At 28.7% G+C, this 20,618-nt stretch overlaps 2 long non-coding RNA genes across 3 annotated transcripts; both read right to left on the bottom strand.

Moving 5' to 3' along the window:
* Positions 1–3,878: 3,878 nt before the first annotated feature.
* On the bottom strand, positions 3,879–13,538 carry LOC126549424 (uncharacterized). 2 transcript variants are annotated; one of them, XR_007603535.1, is made up of 10 exons: positions 13,300–13,538; positions 13,077–13,182; positions 12,804–12,973; positions 10,928–10,985; positions 9,879–9,988; positions 6,218–6,398; positions 5,620–6,145; positions 5,405–5,489; positions 4,777–4,995; positions 3,879–4,605 (listed from the first exon to the last, which is right to left on the bottom strand). It is a non-coding gene; the product is annotated as an uncharacterized LOC126549424 (long non-coding RNA). The 2 variants fall into 2 exon arrangements; XR_007603533.1 differs by having other exon boundaries at positions 5,620–6,398.
* A 3,001-nt stretch (positions 13,539–16,539) lies between these two features.
* LOC114121701 (uncharacterized) lies at positions 16,540–18,208 on the bottom strand. Its single transcript, XR_007603542.1, has 3 exons — positions 17,590–18,208; positions 17,108–17,184; positions 16,540–16,626 (listed from the first exon to the last, which is right to left on the bottom strand). It is a non-coding gene; the product is annotated as an uncharacterized LOC114121701 (long non-coding RNA).
* Between the last annotated feature and the right edge of the window lie 2,410 nt (positions 18,209–20,618).

Genomic DNA, 20,618 nt, shown 5'->3' with positions numbered 1-20,618 from the left:
TTTTAATTATTCCAATACTATTTATTATTCTCTGAATGTTATTTATAATATAATAGATAAATCAATGCAAATATATAGACTGGTAGATTTTATCTTGTCGTGTCAAGTGTAATTCATAAGGTACCTAATAACTAGACAACGATTTCTTCACGTCATATTTTATTTGCCTCATCACTTTTCAAACTAAAATTTATAATAATTTTCATAATAGTTGTAACATTATTATAATAATGTTATTATATTTATACTACATGATACAAGTCGTTGAGTGCGGACAGTTTTGCTACAGCAGACGACCATGCTGGTTAGATGTACCTACGTATGCTGTGGTTGATTTTATAATGTTAGTTGTTAGCGTGCAAAAAAAAAAATTACAAATTGTAATGTCGCTGAGATATCGTAATCCTCATTTAAAACTCCAGAGCATCGGTGGTGGTCTGTCGAGACGATTACGGGTCAAGGTGACTACAAGAATATTGAAAATAACGAGCACTCATCACCTGGTATAACCGAAGGGAGGGCGCCCCTTAACCGTGTACATATAATAATAATATAATATGCAATGAGCAAAATTGGCGTGTAAGAAAATCTGAGAAAGTACTCAAGAGTAAAGGTTTTTTATTGCCATGTCGTCGTAAAATAATAATAATAATTAGAGATGACCGAAGTAAGAAAGATAAACGAGATCGTTAAACAAACTAGATTTTAGGTTGTAGAATATGACGCAAATCTAAATGGCGATTTTTGTTGCGATTGTTCGAGATCGTAACGTGGTTATGGCAGCTTAAGGTACAGAAATCTTCTTCTAAGTATATGGGCATACTTAAAACTATTCCACTAATAAAGTGATAACTAAGAAACATTATAAATCATCATGGCTATATGTATCATATAGTACATGCATATAAAAACAATTCAAAAAATTATATTTTATATTTTTATGCCATCCTCTCCCTTTGCCTGTTCATAAAAAAACGAAAGAACAAAATGATTGTGTACCATACGAGTAATCCAACGCTGCATACATAATATATCAAAAGACAAATTCAGTATATCTATACGACCGCTACCACAAGACGTACAATGTACATAATATGCATACAATAAATATGTATAATACATAAGTACAGCTTCTTATCGGAAAGTGAACAATAAAAACATTAAATATATATATTTATATATATTATATTACCTATGTGTATAGAGTAAAATAAAACAAATACACAACTTATTGGAACAATAATATCAATCACGCCAAATCTACAATAATAGTAGATAATATAAAATACAGAGCGCTTCTCATTTTAGTAATTTGCATACCACAGCAGAAATAATTTTTTTGAAATACCTATACATTGGTATTCTAACCACTTATGGCCGTTTATTAACCTTTAGATTTTGTATGTGTTGTGAAATGAGTATAAATTAATTAATTTAGATGTCCTTTCATTCTCTTTTGCCCTTTTTTTTTTTAAACTGTGCGAATACATTTTCAGTTATCATTATTATATCACAAAGTTAAGATACTGGAGTCAACAACAAGAACCGTATTTGTCTAATAAACAAATAATTGTTGGCCTAATAATACTTTGTAATGGTATAAGTGGAAGATAATAAGCTCGTTCGTATTTCACAAAATCATTATAATATTACCACTTATTATAAGCAGACTTCGACGTTTGAATGCAACGACTACTATAACTATTGCAGTCGGCAGCATACGCAGCGCGCGTCATTTAAACCATAAATCTTCAGCCATTATATAAAAATCACCCCCCCCCCCCCCCGTACCTCAATACGAGTGAATAAAACTATAAAATATATTATATACATATTTTTATCAGAACCTAATATTATAGATATATGTTTTATAAGCATGTAATCAGTAATAAAATGAGTAGATACATCATAAATTTCACAATTTAAAAGTGTAAATATGACATATGTCCTATAATATTCTCGAAGTATCTATTAATTGAAAGTCAGTACCTATGTTACAAAGTTGGTTTGATGGGGCACTTACACGCCGTTTTTCAAAATAAAATAATTATAATTATAATTTTTTATTGTGATTGCAGTTGTCATACGATAATATTATGTATTATATTATACTTATACATAAAATTGTGGTTGGGTTAGTCTATAAATTATAATAAATCGCGCGTTGGATAATCATACGTTAGACACCCATCACACATACATGTCCTGACGATTTATCACGAATATTCACCACTTATATGCATATTATAAGTGCAGAGAATTGTGGAATTCGAAAAAATTACATTGATTTATCTTGAAGAAAATGTGCACGAAAATGCATAATATGCGTGTATGATATAATGGTTTAATATACCTAATAGAGAACACCACGAAACGCGTGTAATATTTTTACCGGTTTTTCTGTTGATTGAATACAGGAATATAACACTATAATATAATATATAAGCCCGGATTAATGCGAGTCAGTGAGGCCTCAGATTTTAACAATTTATTTTTTTCATGTAGGTAGCAACAAAATATAATTAGTATTAAACTATACCTACATATTAAATTTATATTACTAAGAAAAAATATTGACCCCAATTATTTTTCACTGAGATTTTTCTAAGATTTTTAAATAAAATCATCTTTTACTATTAGCTATATCAGTGTGATTTATAGTTCAATACTATAGTATAAAAATATAAATTATATAATATAATTTTATATGGACGTTTATAACAGACCGTTATTATCTCACCATCATCATCAGATGAACATCGTTCGCCAATCTATGCGATTCCGAATATAAAGAAATCAAACAATAATCATCCATAGTTTCGTATCCACATACGTATTCATATATTGTAATGTTTTAGACAACAATATACCACTAAAGCTACAATTTTACTACAAGATCGTTTTTTTAATGATTCATCTGCTCAAACAATTATGTTAAAATGTATATAAATTAATAATTATTGTATTATTGAGTACCTATGTTAGTTAGAAAGGCATATCATAATCAATTAAACAGGTACCATCTGATAAGTGCATAGTCTCATAACAATAAATATGTACCTATAGGCTTCAAATTTATACGTATCGAGAATTAATCCAATATACAATCAAAGAATTTCTTATTTTTTTTAATTAACTTAATATTTAATTACGGCGTTTTATAACATTAATTTATAGCGTATTTAATAAATAAACTGTATCCAATAATTTATCTTTAGAAGTTATTATTAGATACAAGGAAAAATGCATGAACTTATAGTTTAAAGAATAACTTTATCTGATTTTTATATGAATTCATAACAAGTAACCAATCTTCCCATGTCTATTATAAACAATATTATTTGATACTCATATAGAATTATAGAGTAATATGTACATGTAGAATAATATACATATTACATATTATGTATATATTACTTATTAAGTTACCTTGCATCGTGATGGTGCTAATAAAGTATAATGATATACAATTCTACATTAATTAATAGTAATGACATTTTTTTTTAAACAAATATTTTTATTTCTTTATTGCTTACCTCTATCACTCGACGACGTATTTGTAATAAAAGTGAACGATATTCTTTCATTGTTTTTATAATAGCACGGTTTTTCTTTAATGAAATATTTATTTTAGTTCGTCTTTTATCTAATCAAATATAATATATTCTTGAATTTTTTTAAATATATATCGGTTAATAAATTATAATTAATATGGCACTTAATAGTTTTTTTTTTATTCCTGGTTGAATTTAAATTATAATAAAATTTGATAATATTTTAGAATCAAAATCGATGTAAATGTTACCATATAAGAAATAAAATGATAATTTTTTAACTAAAAATACGTCACTTTTAACATGTTGCAGATTACATCAAATTTCAGGCATCCTTGGGACCGTTTAGTGGCGCGATTGACGCCATTTGATGCTTGGCGTCAAATACTGATTTGAAATAAATTTTTACTGAGCTGAAAGTGCTTAATAATATTGGTTACTGCGATGGTTCAATATATTTTTTAAATATTAGCGTATCTTCATGTACACCGTTTGTAAGTGTAAGTGTATTACCATAATATGATGGTGGTTTATATATTTTATTAAAAGTTTTTTTATTATACACCATATATACGCTGAAGTTTGAAAGAAAATGCAGTTAAACAATATTATATAGGTAACCTAACATAAGGTAAGCGTATACGATTGTCAAAAATCACCCTACTGCAGTAATCCTGGTACAAGACGAATAATATCAAAGAAAGTAAGCACTAAGCATATAATTATTACATATTATATAACATTGATAATATGGAATGTGTTTAAAAAACGATGTATTATTTTTCTAATTCAGTAAACTAGGCTTCGATTGAGATTGAAAACGATGCCAAGTTGTTGAATGATAATAATACAAAATATAATACACAGCCGAGTTCGCGCACCACTTACTGCATCCGCAGCCATCTCTTATTGATCCCGACTCCCAACTCACTTGTGTCTTGTCAAGGTATCGGTTACCGGTATTGCACGTGCTACATATTAGATTAAATTTACTTCCATTTCGTATGGTCGCTCTGGCGGATGCAAGTCGTCTGGAAGTGAATTCAAGTACCTGCAACTCATGAAAAACGAATATTATTTTTATTTTTATGTATTGTTTTCCATTGTACTCGTAGAAAATAAAATAGTTATTATAATTCGTTATTATTTTATTTTAAATTTAACGGAGTTTAAGACATTATGTGAACTATAGTAAATATGGCGTAAAGACGAAAATAATTACCGGATGGTTGTAATTAAATTTCAATTTTCCAGTATTCTGACATCCAAGTAACCAACCGTAATGTTTAACTGCGGCCACAGAAATTTGTCATATTTCCGTACAAATCACTATAGTGTTCCAATTTTAATCAAAATAAATTACGTCACAACTCAAAAGCAGAAAGTTGTTATACCGTTGTAACATTACCAAAAGGGAAACTTACTATATAGATTCCAATGTCTGAAAATATAAAAATCACGACGACAATAATTTTAGATTTTTTTTAACCTCGTCTGCTAATGTAGGTTTCAATGTTTGAACTTAATTAGTAACATAGAAATTTAGAGTATAAGAAACAAAAAAAATACGTAAAAATAAATAAATAATATTAACATTTAAACGAAAAAAAGTACGGAATTATTAAATTAAATTTAAATATTGCTTACAATACGTTTTTAATTATACTTAATACCTATACTTATAATATCTAGCCATGTAGATACAATTGAGACTACATTATTATATTATTTTGTATAATATTATATATCGTAGGCGATATGCCATTACAATTTTTACTGTGAATAATATTTTCAAAGTTTTATCTACAAAAAGGCTTTTTGGCTTATATTTCATTCAAATCCATACCTACCGTTTGACAAATCTTTTCTTGAGTGGTATGAAATCCAATTCCATTGCATCCACTCCTTTATAATAATATTGACAATACGTAGTACCTATATATATTAATATGTTTTATATGTGTTTAAGTTCCAGTGCTCGAGTCACAAAACACATTATATATATATATATATATATATATATATAATACGCCTGTACGCGAAACATGAAATGATTATATCGTACCTATACAAAGAACAGGCAAACACTGCCAATATATTATTGTGTACAATCACATATAATATATATCTGGTGAGTTCCAGATATGTGTACAGTCTATATATACCGTCACTGCCACGACAAGTTTTGACTCATGTGCGATGATAATAATTCCATTTACAAGTTCACGTCTCACCGAACCCTCCGCGCCACTCGAGTGTCATTCAAATATTTACCGGAGCTTTCCTGCACCCCATCATCGGTTCACTCTCTGCACATGCAACCGCTACTACGCTTCCACGTGACGTCGAGTGGGTTAGCGTGAGTTGGTATATATACACTCATGAATATTATAATGTATTATACATAATAATATACCTTCCTATATGTATTATTCGCACAAAAAAACACTTAGACTACGATGACAGAGTATAGTATAATAATATTTTAAACTTTTGTGAATAATTCAGAAAGTAAAATCGGTCACCTTTCAAATACTTTCATGGTGTTTGAAAATTGCAGTCCAACGCGTCCTGTTCGAAAAAATCTTCCTCTTATAGAAAAAAAAGTCGAACACAATATCATTACGCCCTAGGTTAGAACTTAAAGTATTGGTATTATATACCTAACTTATCCATACAGTCACAATCGCCAATGATGGTAGACCTTTTTGTATTAATATTCATTATAATCAATGATGTATGATAATGAGATCGATCTCCTCAATCTTCGCGAGATGGGTGTACCATATATGACACTGCAGGTATACCACGGCATGCAGCGCGTCGATTACAAATTATTGTAACCTAAACAATATAATATATATATTTAATTACTATAGCCTACAACATAATATTATTAAGTACAATAATTATAATCTTGTCTACTACATGTGTTCGATATTATACGTATATGGACTATTATGAGTATTTAGTATTATTATTATTATTATTATTGTTATTATTTCAGTGATGCGTATTGATGACTGCTGCAGTTGAGAAGAAGACTCGTCATCGCTGTTTTTCCATAGAAATCGTCACTGCGGCCGTATTGTACAAGTATTATATTATAGCAGGTATACAATAGTATAATACTCGCTTATGGCCATAAGAGCTTTAAAATATTCTGCACGAGCACCGCTGTGCGTGCGCGCCTCTTCCCCTCTCTTGATCTCGATGTCCGCCGCCATCTCTCTCGATCTCCACTGACTCCACATTTTAGTACCTGCGTGTGAATCCCGCCTAACCATTTCACTGGAGTTTTTTTTTTTTTATTTTATTATTATTGTGCATTTCGTATCACGTGTGTCAAACGCGTTTTTTTTTATCACGGAGAACTCTCAACCGCTGGCCGACCGCGCGCTGTGCCGACGAATACGCGTCTATATATTATATTATATTCAATAAATGTACGTATTGTTTTTCCCTCTCGGTAAAGAGGAGACCAACCTCCAATCCCCCTGCCCGCCGTCACCTCCACCTCAACACGCACGAGAGCACTCACACACACACACACACGCGCGTGCGTTCTCGTGACTCTTACCTATTCGACACTGCATACACATATATGTATATAAACTGCATAACGATGAGTCGACACTGCAACTGCATCTCCACACAAATGCAGTTTACGTTACGTTAATAATAATATTTTTGTATTTTTGTACGAATAGGATATAGTTCTACTGCACTGCTGCGGAAACGACGATTTGCGCGCACGCGTGTATACAGAGTGAACTACTCGCGTGGTCAAGAAAACGGTCCAGCAGCAGCATCGACAGCTCGGAATCCCTGTAATGCGCTCTGAGGTCAACGCACGATCATCGCCGTCCACGCGCACAGAAAAACTCTCTTCACGACGTGTGTGTAACCTTCGTTCCCCCCTTCATCTCTACACCGCATCTCCCCCCTGGAACTAAAATCGCCCTAAGACGAGGCACCGCGAAGAAATCTCGACCCGCTGGCAGAAAATGTTTCGTTTTGTTTTTACCAGATCACCTCCGTCGCTCGTTTCGAGGGCGAATTCCTCCGCTCCGATTTAATAATCATCACATTGTGCGGCATTCCGAACGATCTTTAATGTTATGAAATACACGAAGAATAAATCACGTGCCGAGCATTTGTACGCGCGAAAATTGTCACGTAATTGGTGGGAGGGGGTGCTTAGTACCCTCAACATTTTTCATATTATCTAAGAGCGTTCAGATTATATGTCTGTAGAGTATTTTAATTGCGTGTGATGTTTAGTCTATACCTACAGTGATACGTTAATTTCTAGCCAAAAAAAAATTTAAACATGATTCATTATTACAATACTAATAACTAATAAGCCTAGATGATTTGGATTTAAGAACAAAACTTCGAATCAACTGTATAATTAACTAATCTCGAACTTCAGAGTAACTTATGCTACTTTTAAACTTTCAAGCATCTATAATATACACGAAACAAATGTTGTGTTTACGTCGATAATATGTCTAAACACGTGATTATATTTATATATCATTATTGAGTATAAATAGACACCTACAGATCGTATAATTACGTCAATACGAAATTACATTTCAGAAATTATTTGAAACCTGTTAGTGCAGACGAGATTTACACAATAGTATACAAACAAATTGCAGTAGCAATAGTTTTCAATGATGAAATAACACTTTTGCAATGCGAAACACGCGATTCTTATTTTACTAATTTCATTAAGCGCGTCATTCGGAATTTAGTAACCACAATTTTATAATTGACTATCGTTGCTATCTATAGGTACCTACCTACTATGGTTGCGACTTGCGATGAACGTCGTATTATAATAATGTTATAAAAATAATAATACTATTTCTAGCTTTATAGTATAAATATAAATGTATAATAATTAATAGGTATATAGAATATAATTGTATTTAGTATTTATTTTAAAAATAGTACAGAAACGAATTTTTTTAATTATTAAAAATATTATGTTTTAATAATTTTATTATTTTTCAAAAAAAAAAACAATTTTTTAGTTGTAAATAAAAAAAAAAACAAGAATTCCAATATCGCATAAAAATTATGTTTACCTATATACTATCACTATAATATTCGTATTATATTCATTCGGTAGTGATAACTAAAGCAAATGAATACGACTATGCAATGCTGCATAGTATCGTCGGAATCTTTAAGCAACACAAATTAAATAATCAGAAAGGAAATATATAAAAAACGCGAAAGTGCAACTGCAGTTGCAATAATCACGGTAGCTGATGTGTAGTAAATTTGTTTCTTTGACAGCAAGGACATTTACTCTCGTACTACTTTTCCCGATATGAGAATTTCAAAAAAAAATTGTTAAAAATAACTTTTTCTTCAGTAAAATTAATTTTTAATGATATAAAAAAAAAAGAAAAATATTTGGACAAGTGGGTACTGGGTACCTATATGTTGTACGTAAAGTAGTTGTCACTGTTATGGATGTGCTAAATTTGAATTAAATGATATATCGTTGTAAATAAAAACCAATGCTGAGTGGAGAATTTTTAATTTTTAATTTAAGTTATGTATTAGGTCGGAACTGACTACTGTAATCGTTTTACTGAAAAAAATTATTATTATTTTTGTATATTTGTGTATACAAAAAATCTAAATATCTATATTTATCTATAATTTATGTTATAATAAAATGAATTCGGAATGATTCGTCTTCAAAAAGAACTAAAATTTAATAGTATGTACAAACTAATATTGCAGTCGGAAAATATAAACTCGATCAAAATTCCCTTATGGGGAAAATTACATTTAAAAAAATATAGGATATCGTATTTTAATTTAATATATATCTGATCATTACTAGTTAACATGAACATATAACATAGCTTAAAAATGAATTTTATCCAATAACAATAGAAACTAATGGGAAATAATAATATAAGGGTAATAATATAGGTAGGTACATGGTTACTTTTTGTACCACTGTACTATAATAATTTTGTGTGTCATACGAACGACTAAGCGATTATTTTAACTAAACACCATTATGATTTACAGTCTATACTTCACGATAAATACATGTGACAAATGATAAGTGAGAACAACAACATTAATATAGTACAATAATAGAATTAAATAATTTTAAATCGTTTTTAACAACTAATAATATATTATGGTAAAGATGAGTAACCCGAGAACATAATATGACCAGTGACTTATGACTTAGGGGCAGTCAGATCATTAAGTATGTATAAATATTAAATTATAACTAATTATTACAGATATACGCAAAATCGTAATAATATATTATACTACCTAATATTCGAGTAGTCATCGAGTGATAGAGGTTCAGGGTTAGGCCAGTTATCTTGATTGACGCCCGGCGGTGACTGACTGACGCGTTTAAAATCGGACGTGAGTACCTACTACACGACAAACATGATTAATAATATGACATCCGCGATCCATCCAAAGTATAAGCTCTTATGACATGTAACTTGTCACAGTAGAGGAACTATAGTATTTAATATTAATAGCAAAGATTGTTATTGCCTATATGTTTTTTATAATATATATACTTATAATTAATTATATAGTATACTTTTATTACTTAGGGTTTTGTGATTTCATGAAACGTATTTTCTTGATACATTGCATGTGCATGAAAAATAATAATATTAATTAAATGATAATAAGAAAAAATTGAAATTAAAATAATAATGGTTTATTATGTCATCATATGATATACGAGAAGAAACCATTTAAACCCATTTGACATAGGAACTAAGCTTTTTATACATATCGTTAAATGTTATATAAAAACTTAAAATGCAAAAAATACTAATTTTAAAACTAAAATAGTAAAATTCAAAATATTGGTTGATATAATGATAGTACATAAGTACCTATATTTGATATTTATTTAAATACTTACTTTTAAAAGAATATACATTATTACTATACGTCTATACTATATTATCAATTCTACAAGATATCCCATAACAATACAATAAAGTCCTAAACAAGGACTATAACACCCAATTATTACCAAAATGTAAAATAATAATAAATCATTTATTATCATTAATGTCAATAACAGACATGCGGAGTAATAAAATATATACAACCGTGTCATCTGACGGTAAAAATGACATATATTTCATAATTCTAAGAGAATCATTTTAAACCTTTATTATTACTACAGTGTATCTAGTGTATCTATTATAAAATTAATATTATTTATATAATACAATAATATTGCGTTTTATTATTCAATAATATGCGACAATCGTTCCGAATTCAACTCGATGAGAGTATTATTAAGAGGTCGTTCTTGTGCCCGAAATTCGACCGTAAAAACATACCTATACGACATCTCCGGATTCGACCGCCGCAATCCAAAGACCTTTTCGGGCATACCATCTGAATAATTTATATGCAATGCGTCTTTAACTACGATATTTTAATTGGACACAGAAATAAACTACAATAAAAAACATTATATAGAATTTACGAAAAAATCCACCACGACGACGATAAGTTTTTTGACGCATTTTTCAACGTTCAATTAATAAACCCCGGTGTGTAATTGGGCGTACCAACTATCAAGTCATAATATTATTATTATACGCATATATAGGTACTGCAGTAGCATTTATCAGTACGCATGGTGTATTATACAATATTATAGTGCTCTATAAAAAGACCGTATACTTCTTTAGATAAAACAAAAACCCGATTTTCCCTCGACCTTTTGTGTGTGAGCTGCGCTATGTAAGCGTATATTATTATACATACATCTAGATTTTTTTTCGTCTTAATCCTATTACTGGACCACTGAGCATTATAATATCGTTATTTTTACACCGTTCTTATACTATTTTTAAGAGCATCTGGCATATTATAATATTATATAATAATAATAAGTCTTTTAAAGCCCACCCATCACGACGACAGCAATAACACGGTTATAATTACTACATTTTATTTCTGTAATAATAAAATTATGAAAAAACATTTTTTTTTTCTTAAAACCGTCCCGATCCGTGTTTTTTCATATAATGTATATTAAAATTAATAATTCATAGGAATATGTTTGCATGAATTGAGAAATACGTCATTAATGTAGGCTACACAATCGATAAATAGTTATTTCTGACGATTGATTTTTTTATATATTATAGGATCAGCTAAACTAATATTTTCATCGACAGTAGATGAGGAGAATAAACAATTTAAAATAAAAAAAAAAACAACGAAACGAAACGTTTCGCATTTATTACACTTAGCACTGCATCAAGATCATAAATTCTAGGTGTATAATTGATATTGAAATCGTGTTAATTAGATTATAAAACATACTATCTATACCTAAGTCATACCTAAATCGAGTCTCCTTTGCAAGGACATGAAGATGATCTCCCGTGGTCTTTATTTTTTATTGGCCTTTATAAATGCCTAAAAACGTGTTTTGCACATAGATAATAAATTGGAATTTTTTCAACAGATCTTAACAGCTTCACCATACAACAGTTATGTATACACCGTCACAGAATATTCAGTGAAACCACACTGTCCACTGATCCCTTAAATATTTATCTACAAATTACCACTGTTATTGAATATTTATAATTAAAACGTATCTACACATTTAACCAATACGTTTATTTTGATAAACGTTCACTATTTTGTACTCACTAAACAAGCAACTCAAAAATATGAACAAAATTAATACCTTATTATTTTTACATATTCATTCGATGGCATGACCGCTACGGTATCATATTAATGTATTATATGTATAGAAAATAGATAATTAGACTAAGTGGTATATTCTTAGACAATGAAATTATACACATTAATCTGAGAGTGACTCTCAACATTATTAGTCATTAAAAAAAAAATATTATGCATAACTTTAACCATAATAAGTAATTACGTATGAATAATAAAACAACCCAAGTCCTGTATATTGTGATTAAGAGTTTAAAATATCATATCATACAACAATACTACATAACTATACATAAATACACTAACAAGTATATAATATTTTGTTAGTGTAGTACATATTATATTATAAAAAAAGTTCACAAGATAATTACATCCCAGTCCACATTATAATTTGGCACAAATTAGTAAACGATATATATATATTATAATATAGGCCAAACTATCGTTAATTTGATATCATACTGACATTTCTTAAGAAATATTGAAGAAATTGAAATTAAAACTTACCCCATATTATTTTATTTTGAATTAACGTTTTGGTAATCTGAATGATACTCAGTAAATCGAATCGACAGATCATACTATTTTTCTATACCAGTACAAATTAAGAAGTTAATATTTTCATTATTTCATGATCGATTAGTAAACGAAACACCACGTCTGATTTCATTCGTATCCTGTATCATAATTTTAATTGCAAAAGAATAAAAATCTAATAGGTACTGTAGGCAAATATTGTAGTTATATAAATATTTGATTGATATAAGTAAATAATAATACTTGCAAAGTATTTTGGACAATTTGATTATTTCTAAAAAATGTTGACAGTCATTCATCCGTCCATGGTTTGCAGTACCGTATAGCTATCGTAATATTTCATCGCCAGCTAATGAACACATTAAATTTATATAATGAGGTTTTATATAGTTATATTATAATAAAATCATAAACTACAAATTATGGATATTTAATCATAAAGTTTTAAAATTTAGTAGAATAATACCTGATTGTGTATTTAAAAATATATGGTTCCCGAAAATGTATACGTGTAACAATAATTGTTGTTAACTTGTCATTAATCGCGCTATGACCAAAACAACAGCACTTAAATAATATCTTTCATGTTCTGTAAAAAATGTATTTACTCACTTGTATATTTAAGATTTCACATACTTTATAATTAAGAATTTACTTCTAAAATCATTCACAGAAAAATTAAAACTAAAATTTAATAACAATATAATACAAATAATACAATACCCTGCAGTTATCATGTTTATAATAGGTACTTGATTATCTTAAATTATCATTCAATATTTTTTTTTATATTGGGTTTTTGTATACTAAAAAAACTTAAATTAGAAATTTTAAATATTAATTTGTTATAATACAATTTACAACAATTGTGAACAAAATAAAATCATTTATATTTTTTTATTAATTTTGCGCCATAGTATTTGAAAAGACTAAGAAGTTAATAATAGTGTATCTAATATTATATGCCAAACTGTCATAGTGACTAATTATGCGTATAATGTAAGAATAGGTATTTATGAACATGCATATATGAATTATACATACAGTAATCATATTATTGTATCAATTTATAATAACAAACAATGATTACATAATTTTACAAACATTTGATTAAAATTTTCTACTTTTTTAAGCGTTGACTCAACAAGTATATATGTGTATATAGTAATTAGGTATTGCACATAAAACTGTTTACTATTGATTGTGTTCAATTTATTTGTTTCGAAGACATTATTTAAGATTGTAAAATCCCAATTTTATATTACTTTATCCCTTTCCAATTCCTTATATAAGTCTAATTCATATAAAAATATATGAATTATATATTTGATCATAGTAATATACAATAAGTTTTATCTAACCTAACCCATCAAGCAACATGATCATAATTCATAGCATTTACGTGATTCATCGGTGCGAAACATAATAATGAGATTAATATTTTTTTTTTTAATTCCCAATGATATTACAATAAGTATTTTAGTTACAAAAAATTACCAACGCAAATATATAATAAAATTTTTCTATCCATTATCGCATATACGTCACTACTCTCTAGTATCTCCACGTTTCATACGTACAATGTGATTTTTAAGCTTAAATTATAAATATTTTAATTAAATTCTGATTTTTTGGGTAAAAAATAATTATAATTTTACTATAGGTATATACCAAGGTAAGTACATGAATATACACTTACAAACGTAGTATGTTTAATTGTACAACATTCATTACTTCGCTATTGACTCGAAAATCCTCTAGCACCCCTCTCGAGAGCAGTCTACTCACGTCCGAAATTATTATTAGCAGGCGAGTTAAATAATATAATGTGTATGGGGATAAAACGATACATCGTATACTTCGCCACTACAGCTGCAATGTCCTCTCCCAAAGTCATTCGACCGGAATAATGCAGTAAATTGGCAATCGCAAACAATTGTATTTTTTTATTTTTGTCCTCGCGTCGGATGTACAATAAAGCAATTAGTAAAAAAAATACAAATAATAAGAAATATATCGTATTCGCATATAATATGATAATTTATTATACTTATATCAACATATTGTATATTTTGTGCGAAAAAAAACTGTACGCATAGTTACACTGTGTAACTATTCGTAGTAAGCTGCAGTGAGCACTTAAATACAGTATTTGTATAACGATTACATAATATATTTTGAACGTATGGCTTTGAATTTAATTCAGATTTATTTACTACCATAAAAAACTTGTAGGTACTACACCTATTTTTTAAAGATTTAAATGTGTAATTTTTTTTCCCTCGTGTGCAGAAAAAAACGATTTCGAACTGCACTCCCAACAGGAGTGTGTTCAACGATTTGTTGCAGGTGGGGTATGGGGTAATATTCATAGGTTATTCATAATAACATCATACCATAGGTAGGTAGTATTTTTTATATTGTTATAGTTTATTTATACAAGCTCCTAATCACACACTTGTACGTGTCTATATATAATAGTTGATGGTATAATATGGTATTTTTGTGATTTTTATTTTAACAATATACACATTTTTAGAAATACAGGCTTGGAAAACGTGGCTTTAAGGGCCTCACCTGGAGGCACCCTTAACCCTCATTTTTAAAGTTTAAATCTAATAATTAGATTTTTGTCTTACAACATTTATTAATGGTGACTTTATCAATAAGATAATATTATACAAAATCTGATACCTCGTATATTCAATATCCAGTATCATCCGTATTCGAACACTCTATTGCGCAACAATAATAATGGTTGACTTAAAGGACACCACCGAATTTAAATTCAGTCCTACGCCATATGTTTAAAACAGATTGATGAATAAGTAGTTACGTCTAGATATTCGACGAATGACCCACATATTTTGCTATCTATGTAATATATTTTTTTTTTCAATGCGTCCCATCACTCATCAATCATCGCGTCATTGCAATTTCCACCAAATTATGTGCATAAAATACAGGTACTGCCATACTGGTATATTGTAGATAAATTATTTCTTTATTTAAAATTGAAATACATATTTTTTATTTTACTCGAATACTATGAAATACAATATGGTGCAATCATAAAACAATGTACATGTTGTGTTTTTTTTATTTTCTCTTACAAATCACACCGCATTCAGCATCTTTTCCGATATTACGATGACTATATTATAATAATAACAATAAAATAATACCAATACGGAAAACCAGGAACCAAAATCACGATAATACGATAATAAATGAATGAAAACAACGTTTTTGAACGGAAAATAGTCAAAACTCCTCGCGATCTTTACTCAACTATTTAAGTTATGACGACAAAATTTAAATAAATTTTTAAATAACTGATTGGTGCTTTGTATAATATTGTCTGTAAACATCATCTATGTAGGTAATATCATAATTTTTGATATAATTTAGCATAGATAAAAAAAATAGTTTTAAAATAATAATTTCAATATTTCTTACGGGAAAATTGAATATTATGTTTTGTATAATTTATAACTAACACAATTTAAACGGTTATTATTTGTTTATAAATTTTTACAATTTACACTTTTGGGCTATTGAATACTGATATTTAATAATTTAAATTTAAAAATCAATAACATACCTTTATTTAATACTTTGCAGTTCAATTGTGATTTTCCTCCGCTCTGGTAAAAATCGATATGACCTAGTGACTTAAACAGTCCAAGGCTATTTCCGTTCGTATGTACAATGTCTACAAAGGTCGAATCATTTTTATTGATCCTGTATTTCGGATCAGTATTTTCATAAAGTGGCAGCACGGGATCTAATCCTTGAACAAATAGAACAGAAACATATTTAGTTTAATAACGAAATTGCGATAATTAATATTATAATACAACGATAAGCAACATAACAAATATATATATATATATATATATATCACGTTAGGTCTATTTATAAAAACGAATGAACACAAAATAATATAATTATTCTTAAAGTTAAAGAGTTAAAGAGTGATATAAGAACTATTTTCCGATGAAAAAAAAATAGCTTCCATTCTCCAATAATCTAAACGATTTAACCATTACGTTTCTTAAAAAAAAATTAATTAAATGTGTATAATATATACTATGGATACTAGTTATCCGAGGAATTTGACCGTTTAACTTCTTCCCAGTGTATCCGACGATATGGGCTCCCATACCGTGACCTATCAAGTGGATATTTTCAGACCCTACTTTCATGTTATTCGTAAAAATTTTCAATACTTTAACTATATTGTAACCGATGTATTTAACATTGATTTTTACCGACGCATAAAATAAATCATAAGTTAACTGCTTCCAATCCACGCAAATCACGTTGCACCTTTCTACGCGTAAATAAGCTGCGAACAAATAATTAATGTATAGTAAACAACGAGTATAGAATGTCAAAAGGTTCATAATTAATCTTTTATAGTAAGCAAATAAATATTTTGATTTCATTATATAATTATTCGATGTGTTTATGTAACGTTACAGATTTAACCTAACCCAATAAATTTAATTTAAAAATTAGTTTAAGGTGCTTATTTTTCAAACTTTTGATTATTGAATCGACCAACTTTGTTTGACTACTATAATAACTCTATTAACTTAAAATGACACAAATTATCTCCGTTTTACTAATGCGTCATATACCAACATTGAACATTTATACTTTCAGCAGAACTAAAATTAAATTGGGGAGGGGCAACAATTATTTCTCGTTACCCACCACCTTTTACATCATCAGTGGCTACATAACTTACCAAAATAAATAGTAGGCTGCGAATATTATTTATCATTACACCAATAATTGCTCTTACACGAGCGCTGCATGTGCATCATACGTGTTATTTTCTGCAGTTTTTCGTGTGAATTTTGATGACGACGTGCCATATAATAAAATATGTATATAATATGTATGATGTGTATATAACATATGGGTACATGTTATTCAACTCGTGCGTGGATGTAATTGGCGGCAGGTCGGGACTACGATGCGTCGTCGTTTACTTTTCCTCGATTTTTCCCGGTTTATTTTCCTCTCTCTGACCACTTCATCGTATATGTTCGTTCTGAAGTCAGATTATCGACGGTATAAAATAATTTTTTAATGCATACACACATAATAATACATAACATACACGTGGCGGTTACAACAAAAGAACTACTCGAGAACAAGGGAAATATTTTGAATTAACGTGTGTGTGTGTTTTTTTTTTTTTTTTGATTTTTATGTTTATTGCTAACAAAAGTTCAACGACACACGTCGCGAACTCGTTGAAACCGTAGAAAATTGCAACTCAACTGCAGCATCAGTGACCTCCTGCTCGAGTATCTTGTTGTAAATAATCGTGGATCTACAACAACGACGAGGGATGACGGTGCTGGCCGTTAAATTTAATATAATATAAGTAAAAACCGTACTTCAATTTTATTTTTTCTTATATTTTCTTATCCTCAAATAATAACAATAAAAAAAAATATACAATAAAAGGATTAAAATTATAATTATATATTACGTACTTATAAGAAATCCGAATTTTTCACATCTTATGTGTAATGTGTATAATATTAATATGGTTTAAATCCGTTTAACCTGAAAATGATAATATTTTATAAAAGCGTTTTACACATAATATAATATGGTATGAGTTATATTATATAATAATACATCAAGCAATAATTTATCGGCCGTTGGATGGAGTCTGTCACAGTATACATACCGTACACGTCTAATATAGTATAAAAATAATAAAAATATATTATGCACTAGGTATTATAACATTATTATATTGCCTATCGCGCGTATATTTTATGATTATTATAATATATTATATTTTCGCTAAACTCGAATAGAATAAACCTGACATAAATAATATGAGTTCTGACTTTTGACACGTTAATATTATATTATATTCCGTCTGTTCTTTTCCCCAGTTTTTCGCGGCGTAATTTCCGTTTTATTATCGTGAAAATATTATACTAGAATATGTGTATACTACTATTATTATACGTCCTATACATAATATAATTAACGCGGACGCGAAAAGTTTCAACTAAACGCTCTGATTTATATACTCGTTTTACGAAATGTATATAAATTATACTAACGCCTCAATAATTATACGATTTATATGCGTATTTATAAGTATTGTGGCTTGAACTCGTAAGAATCTTATACACTAATAATGTACACAGAAGTTATCAAACAATACGTTTCTTCTATAGAGAAAAAAAACCCTTGGTGAATGTGCTTTATAAACTTGCTTGATCTGTATACGTACGATTTCAAAACAATATTTTTATCAGATTATACAATTTGAAAACTTACAGAATAAATTAGATAGAGACGTGATTGGTATAATTTTATTTTAATTATTCGTGTATCCTTTTAATTGATTACAGAATGCTATACCTGCAAAAAACAGGGGTATAAGATCGCGACATGTTATTGGCACCATATTGTATTGATATTTACGATAGTTATGTTTTTATGACAAATAATTAATATTTTTATTCTTAATCGTATAAAATATCTATAACATAATTTCAAAGTTAATATAACATAACATTAATAAACAACTACATAATATACCTACCTAATAAATATATTTGCCTATAATTAAAATACTACCATTTATCCTAGCCGTTATTTAATGTTTATTATTTTATTTATTAAAATTAACATATTACTAAACATTAGTACATAATATGGCAATGTATGTATTTTAATCATTTTTAGGCATGTATAAATCTAAACAAAAATTGAATATACTTAGATTAGATTTATTATGTTAAAATACTAGTTAGATATTTTTAATTTATTGATTAATCTATTTTTCAGATAACAAACGGAAAATAACTATACGGCCACCGCGGAAGCCGTGGCAGCGCAAGAACTATGAATTTAAGAGTTTAAGAAGCCCACTTGTAGGTTGCAAAAACATTTTAGTACAAAAATATTTTCTTTAATAAAATTACCTATATTGGCCTCTTATTATTATTTTAATTCATAAAATGGAATTAAGACCGGTCTAAGGGACCGGGTGAGGGTTGCGGGTTGAGGGTGTGGTTTCTGAATCGGCTATTTTATCCAATTCATGGAATTCCATGAATCGCGCTCGCAATCAGCAACGATTATAAAGTGCTTACAATTGATAATAAATTATTTTTCATACTGTTTATTGTCATTAATGCGGTCTGTTAAATTGTTAAATATAAGACATTATCATACTATACTACGGCATTTGATCACATTATTATCCGTTATCGCCCCATGAATTTAGCAATTTCTACTGCATCATCATCTTTAAGCGTTAGCCTTCATCGTCTTTATGCAAATATTATACTTTGGGTGGAACTCGCTACTTAATAATTATTTTTATCGTTTTACTATACTACAATATTCGCTATCCTATTAATATTAATAAGTATGTATAAATATAATACCTATAACAATACGTATACCTACACTGCACCACCATCTGCGACTGCTTCATAAGATGATGGCAAAATTCTCTCTAACTAATATTATGAAGTATGATAATGTCTGTGTTAATATTTTTTTATGTTTTTAATGGCAACAAACAAGAATATATAATAAGTAAGTTGTACATGAATTTATGGTAATATTGTTATTAAACAAATTTACAAATTTCATAGCCGCCTGTCAGCTTATGCATTTTTATATATTTTTTTTTTAATACAATACCTGTGGTAGTACCCTGGTACGACGAAAATTAATCGTTTCTCCGTATGACTTTAATATTTTGATGCTTGTTTGTCAAATAAA

The sequence above is a fragment of the Aphis gossypii genome, chromosome 1, assembly GCF_020184175.1.
Source record: "Aphis gossypii isolate Hap1 chromosome 1, ASM2018417v2, whole genome shotgun sequence".
Taxonomy (NCBI): domain Eukaryota; kingdom Metazoa; phylum Arthropoda; class Insecta; order Hemiptera; family Aphididae; genus Aphis; species Aphis gossypii.
The sequence above is the reverse complement of the archived record's forward strand: the minus strand, read 5'-3'. Positions and strand labels throughout refer to the sequence as shown.